This window comes from Schistocerca nitens, chromosome 7 (genome assembly GCF_023898315.1).
Source record: "Schistocerca nitens isolate TAMUIC-IGC-003100 chromosome 7, iqSchNite1.1, whole genome shotgun sequence".
Classification (NCBI taxonomy): domain Eukaryota; kingdom Metazoa; phylum Arthropoda; class Insecta; order Orthoptera; family Acrididae; genus Schistocerca; species Schistocerca nitens.
The window spans coordinates 70,474,296-70,491,939 of record NC_064620.1 but is presented as its reverse complement, the minus strand read 5'-3'; positions in this window follow the sequence as shown (position 1 = coordinate 70,491,939).

Sequence of the window (17,644 nt, the reverse complement as noted above, 5' to 3'; positions counted from 1 at the left end):
TCAAATATCATATTAAAATCTTGTATGAACACACCCTTTCCTCAAATATCTTAGAAGCATCAAAATCATTATTCTCATCTCCTTATACACATTGTCAATACTCATATTACATTCTTTAGCACGAAAACCCTAAGTAAACTTCAGGAAAATTGGTACCACTAGCTTAACATCAACACACAAAGTGGCCACGGTTACTACAAAATCTTGTTATAGTTAGTGTCATTACATCATATAAAAATAGTTCAATGTAGTCATCGCAAAGCAGCAGAGGTGATCCTCAAACAAAAAATAGGAGCAATGATATCATGTGGAAAGTACCAACATCAATTTGATGACCGAAATTTTCAACTGTAACGTCAACTTCAAATGCCAGTATGAAAAAAGTTTCACAGAAAACAATAATGTAGTTCAAAACCAATTTGAAATCATTATATATCTTCTCGCATTTACGTGCTAAGATTTGGTCTGGGGCAGTGAGCGCTACCTACCTTACAACTGTTGCCACCAGTCTGCTCCTTCCGGGCACCTAGCTGCGACTCCTCGGTTTTTTACTGCACGCGCCCGGCTCTCTTAACCATTAAAGAACCTCCTACTCAAAGATATTATACTCGTTCCACCTTGCTGTTGCCAACTACCGACTATATTCTGGACCTACCCTGATCAGACCTTAGCACATACCTTTCAACACGTCTACGAGGTGCGGCTAGAAAAAAACCGGACTGATGCTGGAAAAAACATTTATTTACAATTATTTACAATTTCATGTTATCTCCTTCAATGTACTCTCCTCCTCGGTCTCTACACCGCTCCATACGAATTTTCCACTGTTCATAGCAATGCTGCAGATCATTTTCGGTAAGTCCATACATTACTTCCGTCGCTTTTTCTTTTACTGCTTCAACAGTCTCAAATCTAGTTCCTTTCAAAGCTGACTTGACTTTAGGGAAAAGAAAAAAGTCACAGGGGGCCAAATCAGGTGATTAGGGTGGATGATCTAAGATGGGAATGTTGTGTTTTGCCAAAAACGTCTTCACTGACAACGCACTGTGAGCTGGGGCATTGTCTTGGTGAAGGATCCATGACTTTTTTCTCCACAAATCGTTCCGTTTTCTCCGTACTCGCTCACGTAGAGTATCCAGGAAGCTAATGTAGTAATGCTGATTCACTGTTTGTCCCTCTGGTACCCAATCAATGTGCACAATCGCTTTGATGTCAAAAAAAAAAACAATCATCATTGCCTTGAATTTCGATTTTGACATTCGTGGTTTTTTTTGTCGTGGGGAACCAGGAGTTTTCCAATGCATCGATTGGCGTTTAGTTTCGGGATCGTAAGTAAAAAACCACGATTCATCGCAAGTAATAACATTTTGTAAGAAGGTGGGATCACTTTCAATGTTTTTCAGGATGTCAGAACAAGTCATTCTTCGGCGTTCCTTCTGTTCAATTGTGAGACACTTTGGAACCATTTTTGAACACACTTTGTTCATGTTGAAACTTTCATGAAGAATCTGCCTAACACTTTCCTTGTCAACTCCTATTAACTCAGACACTGCTCTGATTGTTAAACGGCGATCTTGTCGAACAAGTTTACCGATTTTTTCAATGTTTGCATCAGTTTTTGCTGACAATGGTCTGCCAGTGCGAGTGTCATCACTGGTGTCTTCGCGGCCATATTCAAATCGTTTTTAACCACTCAAACACTTGTGTTCGCGATAAACAATCATCGCCGTACACTTGTTGTAACATTACAAACGTTTCACTTGCAGATTTTCCTAGTTTGAAACAAAATTTGATGTTAACACGCTGTTCTTTCTGTACACTCAACATTTTCCGACGCACAGACAAAACTTAAAACAGACTCCACGGGCAGACTGAGTGCAGGAGGCAGATGAAACTCGAGCAGTAGGCGGAGCGAGAGTCACGTGACAGGTCACGCGACTTTCAGCCTTATTGCATTCGTTTTATTGTTTCACCAGTACTAGTCCGGTTTTTTTCTAGCCACACCTCGTATCTTTCCGTGCGAGCTCTGATGTCCCATATTATAGCGATCTTTTATCCCCACTTAGGCCGACTTCAACAAAATATTTTCAAATTCGAAGCAGAAAATTGGCGATTTAAATTTTGTGAGAAGATCCAGCACCAACGAGAAACACTTTCTTTCTAATGATGTCCACCCCAAATCCTGTATCATATCCGTGACACTCTCTTCCCTATTTCTCGGTAATACGAAACGTGCTGCCCTTCTTTGAACTTTCTCGATGTACTCCATGATGTACTGTCTGGTAAGGATCCCACACTGCGCAGCAATACTCCAAAAGAGGGCGAACAAGCATGGTGTACACAGTGTCTTCACTAGATCCATTGCACCTTCTTAGTGTTCTACCAATAACACGGTCCTTCCCCATAACATTCTTACTGTGTTCCTTCCCTTTTAAGTTGTTCGTAATTATAATTTTTAGGTATTTAGTTGAATTTAAGGCTTTCAGATTTGATTGATTTATCGTGTAAACGAAATTCAACGGACCCTTTTAGCACTCGTGTAAGCGACCTCACAATTTTCATCATTCAGGGTCAACTGCAAATTTTCGCACCGTATAGATTTATTTTCTAAATTGTTTTGCAATTTACTTTGATCTTCTGATGACTTGTCTAGACGATAAACGACAGTACTCTTGGTAAACAACCTAAGACGGCTGTGCAGATTGTCTTCTATATCGTTTCTACAAGCAAGGAACAGCAGATGGCCTATAACACTACCTTGGGGGTCGCCAGATATCACTTCCGTTTTATCCGATGACTTTCCGTCAATTACTCTCTCTGATAAGAAATACCGAATACAGCCACTTAACTGCTTCCATAAGCACGAAATTTGATTACAAGCCACTTGTGATGGACGGTGTCGAAAGCCTTCTGGAGGTCTAAAAATACGGAATCAATTTAAAATCCCTTGTTCATAGCACTCAACACTTATTGTGTGTAAGTAGATAGTTGTGTTTCACAAGAACGATATTTTGTAGTCTGTGATGACTATGTGTCAATAGATCGTTCTCTTCGAAGTAATACATGATGTTGGAATACAATATATGTTCCAAAATCCTGCTGCATATCGATGTTAATATATGGGCATGTAATTTAGTGGTTTACTCCTAGTGCCTTTCTTGAAAAGAATTTGCTAAATACAATGGACAGGTCTAATGAGTAAGGAGAATAAATCGAAGAAAGGCAAAATTAATCAGAAGTAGCAGAAACGAAAAGAACAAGAAACTTAACATCAAGTGGGGATCACGAACTAGCGAAGTAGATGAAGTTAAGAAACCCTGCTACCTAGGTAGCAAAGTTCCATGACGGACGGATTAAGCAGCACATAAAAAGCAGACTAGCTCTGCCAAAGAAAAGGCAGTTTTGGGCAAGAAAAGTCTTCTAGAATCAAATATCGGCCTTAAGTTGAGGAATAAGTTTTTAAATCTCTGAGCAAAGGAATATGTAGGAAACACTGATCAGACGAAGAGAACAAAATAACGAAACATGTGTTAAGGCATCGGGGAGTAACTAAACGGAAAAAAGTAGGGAAGACAGAGATTAGAACACATCCATTGTTGAATGCAAGTAGTACTGTGGGATGGAAACGTTAACGGAAGTCGCGGCGGGCCATACCATGGAATTGATGGGCATTACATACCATACAGGCCTAAATTCTATTAGAAGAATATAATGTTGAGAGTTACATGCAGGAACCAAGATAATTACTACGTTTAAAGAAACAAACATTTATGCTCAAATAAAAACGAAACATCTTCATATTATCCCTTTAATATCTTGCTCGTATGAATCGATTATTTATGAACGATGGCATTTAAATATGTGTACAGCGTGTCTTATAGAGAAAGGATTAAAGACAGTCATATCAGTTATGACGGGCGCGAGTAGAGAATGACGGTAGTGGCTGAGAAGATGGGAAATAGATCTCGATGCGTTGCCTCAAAGTGCATTTAATGCCCTATGCCTTCAGATCCATCCACATTCTGTGTGAGATCGTGTTTTGTGTGGGTTCAGCCAATCCTCTATCTGCACCTCACGCACGCTGCAGCGTGGCTTGCAGCACACCTAATGAAGGAAATGTGTGGGTTGTGGATGATTTCTATGAAATTATCTTTGCTGGTGGTGATTTGCCAGGCGTCTCTGACAGAAGATTGTATTGGCCAGTGGAGCAACACCGTCTTAAACAAATAAAACTTCAACAACCAGAGTCGTTTTCTTTTTTTTGTTGTTGTTTGTGTTCTCTCTCCCGTCCTTCACTCTCTCAGAATCCAGTCTGCATCCCTCATCATTGTGAAGACCATTCCCAATTTCTATCAGTACAAGGTGTAGCGAATTAAATAAAAGAGACTGATGTGATTTTTTTACACACTTACCTATATAATGGTATATACAAACCTTCCATTGCTCAAAGAAAAACTGTAGCTACTCAACTGCCACCGTTTTCGATATTTTTAGCGTTTTCCCTTTCACCTGTTCCACAGACGGAAAATATGCTCCCATCAACACATGCTTCATTTCTGGAAACAGGGAGAAGTCGCATGGAGGAAGGTTTGGCCAGTACAGAACATGCTGCAGAGTGAGATTGCACAGGTACGGCACTGTGAACTGGCAAATTATCCATGAGTTTTTCTTCCACAAATCCGGTGTTTTCGTCCTCTTTTTCTTACCTTGATTTGGACATTTCTGTGATGCTTCCTTTTAATAGTTAGAAATCACGGAAATCACGGCACTCGTTCACTCATAATAATGCCAATGATACAAAAAAAAAATCAGATTTCCCTTCAGTGCTGAATTTTTTCATTCAACCTTTTTTTTCTGAATACCGATTCTGGAACATTTCATACCAAGTCTGGTTGCTCAATGACTTATTACTTGACCTCAGAGCAATGTTATTCCCTCATCCTTTTCTCCTCTTCGTCGGGAACATTTTGGAAAAAAAACTTTGTCGTCTTTAATCCATAATGGTAACTTATATTGCTGTCTCCTAGCGAGTGTTTACTATGACGGCGAACATCTCAAGGTTCAGATACTGATCTTGCTGACTATGTCATACGTTTTGTGATCGTTTCCTTCAGTTTTGCAGTCACAGGCTTACCAGGATTTTCGTCATATTCGATCGTTGCCGACCCTCATGAAAGCGTATGTGCCGCCTACAAACAAAGGCACGTGACAGAGCATTATCAATGAGGAGCACCTTCACATTCCGCAACATTGCATTTTCGATTTTTTTTTGTATCATGACGAATTTGAGAAATATGAGTTCTGCAATAAATTTCAGGTAGTAATAGAGAATACACTATTGAAAAATGACTAGAGGAGAGAGTATAGTTGGAAAAGATGAGACACGGAAAGATAGCAGCTGGATTATATCAAGGTCAGAGACTCCGAAATCAAATATTCGGTTGTAAGGCGTATCCAGGAGCAGAGATAGACTCAGTCATATTTCAGTCTTCATGAAGAGTATCCTGAAGGTTAAGACAATCATCTGGATGAACCAGTGTAGAAGGAAGTAGGATACTGAACTTCTAAGGAATGATATCGTGCGTTTGAAGTTTTTTAAGGCTGTAGATACACTGATATAAATATCTAAATGGGTAGTTCAGTTGAAGAAGAATGTAAATCTCTAAAGAGCATGGTCACAGGACTTGGACAGGAAAATATTGGTATAGGGATGGTAACTGCGAAGAAAGGTTGGGTAACAGAGCAAATGTTTTAACGGAACGACGGAACAAGGAAGCATAAAAGTGTTCAGGGAAATAACGGAAAAAAATGTAAGTTACTTAGGAATGAATCAAACAGGAAACGCAAGAAAAATACCTGCGGGAAAAATGTGAAGAAAGCGAGAAATAAATGGTAGTTGTAATGACTGATTTAGCATATAGAAAAGTTAAAATAACCTTCCGTGAAACCCCGAAGTCAACACCAAGAGAGCAAGAGATATTGCGCTGTTACACTCAAAGAGCAAATAGATGGAAAGAGTATATTGAAGTATCTGATGAAGTGACAGAAGAAGAAAAGTATCTCCATACGGAAGACACAGGCATTTCAGTATTAGAGTTTAACCGGAAATCTTGCGATCAGACAACGTTGAGGACTTTGATACCGCTCCATGAAAATAAGAAGTTTGTTGAGGGAAGCGGGAACCAAACGACCATTCAAGATGGTTTGTAATATGTTTTCAGTCTGGAAAACTTCCAATATACTTTCGATAAATATCATCGACATAATCCCACAGATAGAAAGTGAATATAAATACGAGAACTATCACACATTCAGCTTAAAACAAGCAAGATGAAGACAAAAATCAAATATAGAAGAATGGAAAAGGAAACATGATCTAGTTACATGACTATCAGTATAGCTTCAGAAAAGGTAAAGGCGCCATATAGGCAGTACTACCGTTTTGCTTGATAATGGAAGCAGGAGACACATTCATAGATTGCCTCGACCAGGAAAAAACGCTGGGCGCTATAAAGTTGTACAAGATGTTTGAAATGGTCTTTTTAATGACCTTGTTCAATATTTTCACGAATTAAGAGTGCAAAATAAGAATGGAAGACCAGGAATAATTAACTTGTATGAGAGAGAACGTAAGATGTGATGTAATTTTTCGCTCCCACTGTTCAATTGATACATCGAAGCCATAAAATGGAGGTTCAGGAGTGGAATTAAATTTGGGAATAGAAGGATAACGATTAGATTAAAAGATTGCTATCCTGAGAGTAAGTCACAAGAAAACACTATGGACTGAGAATAGCCTGAAGAAAGGCGAAACTAATGAAGAGTAGCAGAAAAGAGATCAGCGATGAACCTAACTTCCAAACTGGGGACCACAGAGTAGACGAAGTGAAGGAATTCTGCTGCATTAGGGGCGAACACATGACGTACGAAGGAAGGAGAACACAGGCAAAGAGGGGATTTCTGGCCCAAAAAGAGTACAAGTATCACAAATTTGAAGATTAAATTCATGAGGATATACTTTTGAGGACAGAAATACAGGGTGGTCAAAAACAGTCTCAAAAGCTTGTAAGGTTGTTGCATGGTGGGTTGTGCTGAGAAATAATCGTTAAAAAAAGTTCGCTACTGTGGGCCGTTTCCGATTTAATTAGCAGTGACGTTAGACAATCAGGATCAACGAAGGGATGGTCTCGTGTAAACTAGAGACCTATGGACACTGGTTGTTAAATACTGACTCCTGTTATGACTGAATACGAGACTGGGTTCCTCCCAATTTACGTTGGTCAAGGCTGTAATGGAACACTGAAATAGGTTGCGTAGATAAATGAAACGCAAAAGGGACGGCTGTAGGTGTTTTACTCTTCATTTCAGTCGAAGAACACGTTTGGCAATACCGTCTCTGTCAGGCAGCTTGAATATGCGCCGCAGCAACCTGATTGTCTAACGAATATTACGTATCGAATTTTTTTCTTCAAAATTATTTCTCCACACGGGGTACCCCAAACACCATAATAAGCTTTCCAGACTGTTTGTGACCATCCTGTGTAAAAAATGAGGACGTCCTTCCAAAGAATTTATGAGGAGGGGAACATGAGGTAAGCATTTACAAGATGATGCGATATGTATTTATATAACATACAATAACTTGCATTGTACTTGAGGGAGGTGTATAGTGTAAAAGCTGTAGCGGAAAATTGAAGTGCTTCTAACAAATAAGCGAACACGTTGGGTGTAAGATGGAAAGGTTACATGGCCCGAGGAATTCATGACGGGCCGGAAAAAGCTGGCCAGAAGACTGATGTGTCTGAAAAAAAAAAATAATACTGTGCTCAAATCCCACGTCCGGCCATCCTGATTTAGGTTCTCCGTGATTTTCATAAATCGCTTCAGGCAAATGCCGGGATGGTTCCTCTGAGAGGGCACGGCCGACTTCTTTCCCCAGCCTTCTCCTATCACATGTCGTCGTACTTCTCTCTGTGGAATCAGGGCTCGATTATTTTGTAACGGAGGTCATCAAGACTATCTTTAGTATGGTGGAAACTGGATTTTCCTGTGGCCCCTCTCCTGCTCCCAGTCGGCCGGTTTGGCATCTTACCTCCCCCCTACACAACACTGTCCCTTATAATCGAGGCTCAACAGTAAACTAAATCCTAAAGAAAGGCGAATCGACGGTTCATACTTCTAGAAGCATTAAGATCAGCCTCCAACCGTGTAACTGTGCAGCTAGGAAACGCGCTGCCTTGTTTTTTAAATTCAACAGTTCCTGGTTGATACTGCAAAAAAAGGAACCTCCCTTTTCTCTTTCTGTTATCTTCGGGATTCATTGTCGCCTCACACGCTACCAATAGTCGTGTTAGCATCTGACACATCGGACAGTGTTCCCGCACCTTTAAAGCCAACAGAACAAGGGCATCCTCTGCTCCACTAGTGCGAAGCCGGCTAGCGGTATCCAATTTCACGGTACCCTGGCTGATACGTTAGCAGTGGACAATGGGCTTTGAGCATAGCAGAGCGAATGAGTTACAGAGGCTTCCGCTGCCCACGGCTGCGAATGTATTGCATGACGCAGCGTCCCCAGACTGGCGGTATAGAACCTAATGACGGCCACAGCAGCTATTCACACAGCGGAGTACTGCGAAGAGCCGTACCTATCCACTGTCGGCACTTCTTTGATGTTCAGTTCAGCCGCGGAAGATGATTTCGTTAGCCAATGTTTGACATCCAACATACGTAAGTCATTATAGAGTATATGAAATTACGTCTTCTAGTATACATAATGTAGAATAATTAGTAGTTCATTTGAAAGAATGTAGATATTTTACTTTATAATACACAGAATAATACACACTTGTATGAATATCAAGAGCTCAGATGGAAACTCAGTTCTAAGCAAAGAAGGGAAAGCATAAAGGTGGAAGGAGTCTATAGATGGTCTATAAAAGGGCGATGTACTTATGGAAATGGAAGAGGATGTAGATGAAGATGAAATGGGAGATATGATACTGCGTGAAGAGTTTGACAGAGCACTGAAAGACCTGAGTCGAAACAAGGCCCCGGGAGTAGACAACATTCCATTAGAACTACTGACGACCTTGGGAGAGCCAGTCCTCACAAAACTCTACCATCTGGTGAGCAAGATGTACGAGACAGGCGAAATACCCTCAGACCTCAAGAAGAATATAATAATTCCAATCCCAAAAAAAAGCTGGTGTTGACAGATGTGAAAATTACCGAAATATAAGTTTAATAAGTCACAGCTGCAAAATACTAACGCGAATTCTTTACAGACGAATGGAAAAACTGGTAGAAGCCGACCTCGGGGAAGATCAGTTTGGTTTCCATAGAAATGCTGGAACACGTGAGGCAATACTGACCTTACGACTTATCTTAGAAGAAAGATTTAGGAAATCCAAACCTACGTTTCTAGCATTTGTAGACTTAGAGAAAGCTTTTGACAGTGTTGACTGGAATACTCTCTTTCAAATTCTAAAGGCTGCAGGGGTAAAATACAGAAAGCGAAAGGCTATTTACAATTTGTACAGAAACCAGATGGAAATTATAAGAGTCGACTGGCATGAAAGGGAAGCAGTGGTTGGGAAGGGAGTGAGAAAGGGTTGCTCCCCGATGTTATTCAATCTGTATATTGAGCAAGCAGTAAGGGAAACAAAAGAAAAATTTCGGAGTAGGTATTAAATCCATGGAGAAGAAATAAAAACTTAAGGTTCACCTATGACATTGTAATTCTGTCAGAGACAGCAAAGGACTTGGAAGAGCAGTTGAACGGAATGGACAGTGTCTTGAAAGGAGGATATAAGATGAACATCAACAAAAGTAAAACGAGGATAATGGAATGTAGTCGAATTAATGCGGGTGATGCTGAGGGAATTAGATTAGGAAATGACTTAAAGTAGTAAAGGAGTTTTGCTATTTGGGGAGCAAAATAACTGATGATGGACGAAGTAGAGAGGATATAAAATGTAGACTGGCAATGGCAAGGAAAGAGTTTCTGAGGAAGAGAAATTTGTTAACATCGAGTATAGATTTAAGTGTCAGGAAGTCGTTTCTGAAAGTATTTGTATGGAGTGTAGCCATGAATGGAAGTGAAACATGGACGATAAATAGTTTGGACAAGAAGAGAATAGTAGCTTCGAAATATGGTGCTACAGAAGAATGTTGAAGATTAGGTGGGTAGATCACGTAACTAATGAGGAGGTATTGAATAGGATTGGGGAGAAGAGAAGTTTGTGGCACAACGTGACTAGAAGAAGGGATCGGTTGGTAGGACATGTTTTGAGGCATCAAGGGATCACAAATTTAGCATTGGAGGCCAGCGTGGAGGGTAAAAATCGTAGAGGGAGACGAAGAGATGAATACACTAAGCAGATTCAGAAGGATGTAGGTTGCAGTAGGTACTGGGAGATGAAGAAGCTTGCACAGGATAGAGTAGCATGGTGAGCTGCATCAAACCAGTCTCAGGACCACAACAACAACAACAACAATACACAGAATGCATTACAATCAACGATTACTATCTCTTGATGTTTTAACGGCGGGTGGAATATCCTACCAACTTTTGGGCCAGCATCCGGCACAGCAATATTTACTCTTACGAAATTGCGGAGGTGTGCTTCTATCTTCATGGTCAGATGATTCTTGAGTTAAAACCACTTAACGTAACAATACACTGTGACGTAAACGTGCATTGAGGACAGATCGTGAATCGTGTCTCTCGACAGTTGGGTCGGCAAGAGCATTGCCAGGGAAGACGAGGTTTTACATCCGAGTTTTGATACCTCAGAGGGTTTCAAAACATCGTACACTCCGCTGCAGACTTTAGGAAATTTATTCCGCAAACAATACTTTTGACTGTAGTCAATCTCTCCGTAACACCCGGCCATTGAAAATAAGCTAGGCTTACGAGTATCTGCTGAAAGTAATATATTTTCCGAAATTGAATGCGCTGACCGAACGATTCAGCTCACCACGAATGCCTCACATGCATATGCGCCGTTATAGGCTGTGACGACAGCTTTACAATCATAAAAAAAATAGTCATCGTTCACCGGAAGCTTGAAGAAATGGCACGGTTTTCCTCAAAAATGGTTCAAATGTCTCTGAGCACTATGGGACTTAACTTCTTTGGTCATCAGTCCCCTAGAACTTAGAACTACTTAAACCCAACTAACCTAAGGACATCACACACATCCATGCCCGAGGCAGGATTCGAACCTGCGACCGTAGCGGTCGCGCGGTTTCAAACTGTAGTTTCCTCAAATTTTTGGTTGACGAATATACCACCAGTGTGTATTTGAATAGTAAAATCGTAGCCAAGTTTCCTATCTCAAAGTTTCCTTTATGAAATAAGAAACTAAATGTTACTTTAAAGAATTTTGTTATATTGTCGTAATATAAACACTACAGTCTCACAATTGACTGATCCGTCTTCACTTGTTTTACGTGACACTATTTTGTGTTAAATATTTGCACCAATAACAGCTGATAACGCTAAACCACTTTAATCGTAAACACGAATGAACAACGCGTTCCGAGGGAAACTGGTCTACTTGAAAATCATGAAAGACGGTGCCAAATACATCACACCCCGTGGCAGTAGTATCGATTTAACATTCAGGCTATATTTTTTGTAACGAATATACAAGATTTAACGAAAGCATTCGAAAAACCTTTCAGCACAAATTTCTCTCATCTAGATGAACAAAATATACAGGGTGGGGCAGATAATAGTGGCCCGGAGAACAAAGTTCCAGGTTACCGAGAAACACAGCAGAGGAAAGCAGATTCAGTAGTAATCTGACTATAGCAGATGTGAAAGTGACCACCATTCATCTATTGCCACTTTGGGGCAGGTCAGAAAGTTGCTGAAAGCGGATTGGACTGCTGGAATTGCTGCAACCTAGTCTGAAATGTTCTGCTGTAGTTCTTGAAGACTATGAGGGCTGTTGCGGAACACTTTAGACTTGAGGGCACCCCACACAACGCAGTCTCACTCCGACAGATCAGGTGACCTGGCAGGCCAGCTAGAGCACTTACGGGCGCCAACAGACTGACCTCTGCTAACGACTCTGTCAGGCGTGAAAATTGTGTAAGGGTTCTCCACGGTTTGGCCGGCTCCAAGGGGAGTTGCGACGTCCTGTTGGAAGTAACTGTAGGTTTTTTCCTCCTCCGTTAATGCTACCATTCCTTCGGGACACTTTTATTTGCCCCATCCTGTGTTATATTTATATGGGTCCGGGAACACTTTACTTCCGGACACTACCTCATTTTCTGCAACTCTTTAAAGTACATCTATATTCAGAAACATACATACAAAATGTACCTATGGCCATAAAAGTGAAATAATTATTTGTGTTAAACTGCTACTAGTCACACTCATGTTTATTTTATGATCAACCTGACACAAGCCTACACGTTTCGAGCATGTTCTGCTCACCTTCACGCGCGTATATATGCATACATATACTGTATAGGGGAACTCGGGGCAGAGCGGGATAGCGGGGCACAATGGGCAATTGCTCTTTTCTACACTGGACAGTGTTGCAGCCTGTTGTCTGGTCATGTAACTATTTCTCCGAATGGAAGGGAAGTGAGAGCAGCCATTCTGATTTAGTTTGAAGTGCGAGACCTAAGTGAATTGTTGTCCGCCACGTTACCACTTGCGTTGTTCTAACATTTGGTGAATTTCAACGCCAGGTAAGCTGTTAACTGTTAATTGTATACCCTAGAATTACACATTCCCTTAAAGTGCATGACATTTGTTATACTTTAGTTATTTAATGCGTTTAAATACGTCAGTGATTACACTCCATAAAAGTTGTTAACGTCAAAAGTGCTCTTGGGGCGGAACGGGACGGGGCTGAATGGGATAGTGTCCCTTTCTGCCCCGTCATGTTTTGATGCAAGTAGAAAGCTAACTCAGCCTGGATGTTCATGGATGCCAGACTCTCCCAACCAGCTATATTTGCCGAACAACTCAGCTTTCCAGCTATCGCCCGAAGCTGTCATTCCAATGCCTCTAATCTGTCAAAATATTAGGCGGACTACAAGACGAAAAGGAAAAAACCGTCGTATTAGCAGATTCTCCTTATAAGAAGGAACTGCAGAATGTTGTCGCACGTAAAGTAGGCCTACAGAAAGGAGGAGGGTGCACAAATATAAACAATGTCACGTCAGAGACGTCAGGTGCAATGCAACTTAAGGTAAAAATATCAAACTGTACACCAAAAACAACCAAAACAGAGGACATCAAAGACCTTGAGAAAAATAAAAGGAAGAAGATGATGAATAAGAGAGAATCAGAGAGACAGGATACTTAGTGTCTCTACTGTGGGGACTTCTACTCCGTTTCTAATGAGGGCTGGGTCGCATGCCAGAGTGGGCACACAATTCATGTGCTGACACAGACAGTGAAGATGAAGAGGAAATACTGATTTGTGACTCTTGTCGAAAGGGCTAGTAGTTAATGGTTTGGTGGTTATTGAGCATTGTACATTTTTCAGAATGACATTAAAATATTTTCTTATTTTGAAGAATGACTTTTTAATTGTTTATATTACACATTCCTTAGTCTGAATTACTTGTTATACAACATTTTGTCATAGTTTAATACGATATTCGTAATTCAAATTCAACGTTTATGCAATAATTTAACCAAAAATACCCCTATCCCATTTTGCCCCGTGGGTGGGGCGGAACGGAAAATATGCAAGACTTACCTTGCAAAACTGTAAAAAATGCAAAATGTATTGTTTTAAGTGAATTTAAAATAAGGTACATTAGGTTACACTACAAGGTGTTTTTTTTTTCACTTTAAGAGGTGTTTTCTTGTGCTCCCTTACTTTATACAGGGTGTTACAAAAAGGTACGACCAAACTTTCAGGAAACATTCTTCACACACAAAGAAAGAAAATATATTATGTGGACATGTGTCCGGAAACGCTTAATTTCCATGTTAGAGCTCATTTTAGTTTCGTCAGTATGTTCTTCCACCTACGCTCAATGAGGCACGTTATCATGATTTCATACGGGATACTCTACCTGTGCTGCTAAAACACGTACCTTTACAAGTACGACACAACATGTGGTTCATGCACGATGGAGCTTCTGCACATTTCAGTCGAAGTGTTCGTACGCTTCTCAACAACAGATTCGGTGACCGATGGATTCGTAGAGGCGGACCAATTCCATGGCCTCCATGCTCTCCTGACCTCAACCCTCTTGACTTTCATTTATTGGGGCATTTGAAAGCTCTTGTCTACGCAACCCCGGTACCAAATGTAGAGACTCTTCGTGCTCGTATTGTGGACGGCTGTGATACAATACGCCATTCTCCAGGGCTGCATCAGCGCATCGGGGATTCCATGCGACGGAGGGTGGATGCATGTATCCTCGCTAACGGAGGACATTTTGAACATTTCCTGTAACAAAGTGTTTGAAGTCACACTGGTACGTTCTGTTGCTGTCTGTTTCCATTCCATGATTAATGTGATTTGAAGAGAAGTAATAAAATGAGCTCTAACATGGAAAGGAAGCGTTTCCGGACACATGTCCAGATAACATATTTTCTTTCTTTGTGTGTGAGGAATGTTTCCTGAAAGTTTGGCCGTACCTTTTTGTAACACCCTGTAGAAATTGTTAAACATTAAGAATCCCGTTCCGCCCCGAGTTCCCCAAGTACTTGGGTGAATCATGGAATGTCTTAAGTAATCTAAATTAACATGAAAATCCTAAAGGTTTGATTTTATGAATCAATTTTGTCCATGAGAAGAACAGTGCACGAAACAGTATATTTACTATTTCTGTGTTAATTTAGATTATTTAAGTCATTTTATCATTTAATGTATGTATAGAGACCTGAAAGAAACAGTAATATCAATAATTGAGTCCGCCTTGCTGCAAAACAGGTTGTTATTCATTTATTTCTTTATTCTCCCAAACTAGTTTCGGCGACAAATATCACCATCATCAGTGGTTTTTTTTATCTAAAACATGCAGAATATAGCATGGTTACACACACACAGTAGCACATTATTACATTTTTTACTATTCTTTTTTTTTAAATTAGTTTACTACGGATACTTTCATACTACCTTATTTATTGTATGTTACAGCATGTTTTAAGCAATTATTGTCGCTGTTAGGGACATATTTTCTTTGCACTTTTTTCTGTTGCCGTATTTTACTTATATTATAACCACCTGCTTAATAGCTTGTTTGTCCACCTTTCGAACAAATACTTCAATCTGCATATTACGGATCCAATAGTTTGCTAGTAGTTTTGCCGGGGTATAGTATTAGACGTCAACGTATAGGACCTGTGATTAGCGTGAAAAAATGGCCGCTGATTTGCGTACGCGGTGATGATGCCCGATAATGACCCAGAGGAATTCCAAACGGTTTACATCTGGCCAATTTCGTCACAGATACATCAACGAGAGTTCACTATAATGCTTCTCAAACCACTGTAGCACGGTTCTGGCTCCGAGACATGAACAGTTATACTGCTGAAAGATGACAACGCTGTCGGGGAAAACATCAAGCATGACGGGATACAGATGGTTCGCCACTGTGAGGCGTGTCTTAGATGACCGCCACAGGTCTCACGCAAGCTCGGGAGATTCTCTCCCACAACGTAATACTGCTCCCACCAGGCTACATCCGTGGCGCGCTGCAAGTCGCCGATCACCTTGACGGTGTTTGTGGAGACGACAGTAGACCTAGTGTAGCAAAAATGTGATCCAACCGAGGAGCCGACACTTTCCCATCGATCGACGGTCGAGTCCGGATGGTTCAGTGTCCACTGCATTCGTAATTGATTATGTCGTTGGGTCAACATGTGAACACATATGGATGCTCTGCTGCGGAGCTCCACGTTCGACAATGTACGATGAACGGTGTGTACCCAAACACTTATACATACACCAGAATTGTGCTCTTTCGGCAGAGATGCCACAGATAAACATCTATCATATTTTACAGAGCAGACAAGCCTCCGAACCCCACGTTTTGTGAAGAGTCGTACACGTCCAACCATTCAGCGCCTAGTGGTAGTTTCTCTGTCCTTCTACATCTTTCCTTAGATGCTCACGACAGTATGACGTGAACATTCGACCAGCTTATCCGTTTTCGAGATACTCGTCCGCAGACTGAGTAATAATAATCTGTCTACATCTACATTTACATTTATACTCCGCAAGCCACCCAACGGTGTGTGGCGGAGGGCACTTTACGTCCCACTGTCATTACCTCCCTTTCCTGTTCCAGTCGCGTATGGTTCGCGGGAAGAACGACTGTCTGAAAGCCTCCGTGCGCGCTCTAATCTCTCTAATTTTACATTCGTGATCTCCTCTGGAGGTATAAGTAGGGGGAAGCAATATATTCGATACCTCATCCAGAAACGCACCCTCTCGAAACCTGGCGAGCAAGCTACACCGCGATGCAGAGCGCCTCTCTTGCAGAGTCTGCCACTTGAGTTTATTAAACATCTCCGTAACGCTATCACGGTTACCAAATAAGCCTGTGACGAAACGCGCCGCTCCTTTGGATCTTCTCTATTTCCTCCGTCAACCATACCTGGTACGGATCCAACTCTGATGAGCAATACTCAAGTATAGGTCGAATGAGTGTTTTGTAAGCCACCTGCTTTGTTGTTGGACTACTTTTTCTAGGGACTCTCCCAATGAATCTCAACCTGGTACCCACCTTACCAACAATTAATTTTATATGATCATTCCACTTCAAATCGTTCCGCACACATACTCCCAGATATTTTACAGAAGTAACTGCTACCAGTGTTTGTTCCGCTATCATATAATCATATAATAAAGGATCCTTCTTTCTATGTATTCGCAATACGTTACATTTCTCTACGTTAAGGGTCAGTTGTCACTCCCTGCACCAAGTGCCTATCCGCTGCAGATCTTCCTGCATTTCGCTACATTTTTCTAATTCTGCAACTTCTCTGTATACTACAGCATCATCCGCGAAAAGTCGCATGGAACTTCCTACACTACCTACTAGGTCATTTACGAGTATATCCCCCGTGGCACGCCAGAGGTTACTTTAACGTCTGTAGACGTCTCTCCATTGAGAACAATATGCTGTGTTCTGTTCGCTAAAAACTGTTCAATCCAGCCACACAGCTGGTCTGATATTCCGTAGGCTCTTACTCTGTTTATCAGGCGACAGTGCGGAACTTTGTCGAACGCCTTCCGGAAGTCAAGGAAAACAGCATATACCTGGGAGTCTGTATCTAATATTTTCTGGGTCTCATGAACAAATAAAGCGAGTTGGGTCTCACACGATCGCTGTTTCCGGAATCCATGTTGATTCCTACAGATTAGATTCTTGGTTTCCAGGAACGACATGATACGTGAGCAAAAAAACTGTTCTAAAATTCTATAACAAATCGACGTCAGAGATATAGGTCTATAGTTTTGCGCATCTGCTCGACGACCCTTCTTGAAGACTGGGACTACCTGTGCTCTTTTCCAATCATTTGGAACCTTCCGTTCCTCTAGAGACTTGCGGTACACGGCTGTTAGAAGGGGGGCAAGTTCTTTCGCGTACTCTGTGTAGAATCGAATTGGTATCCCGTCAGGTCCAGTGGACTTTCTTCTGTTGAGTTATT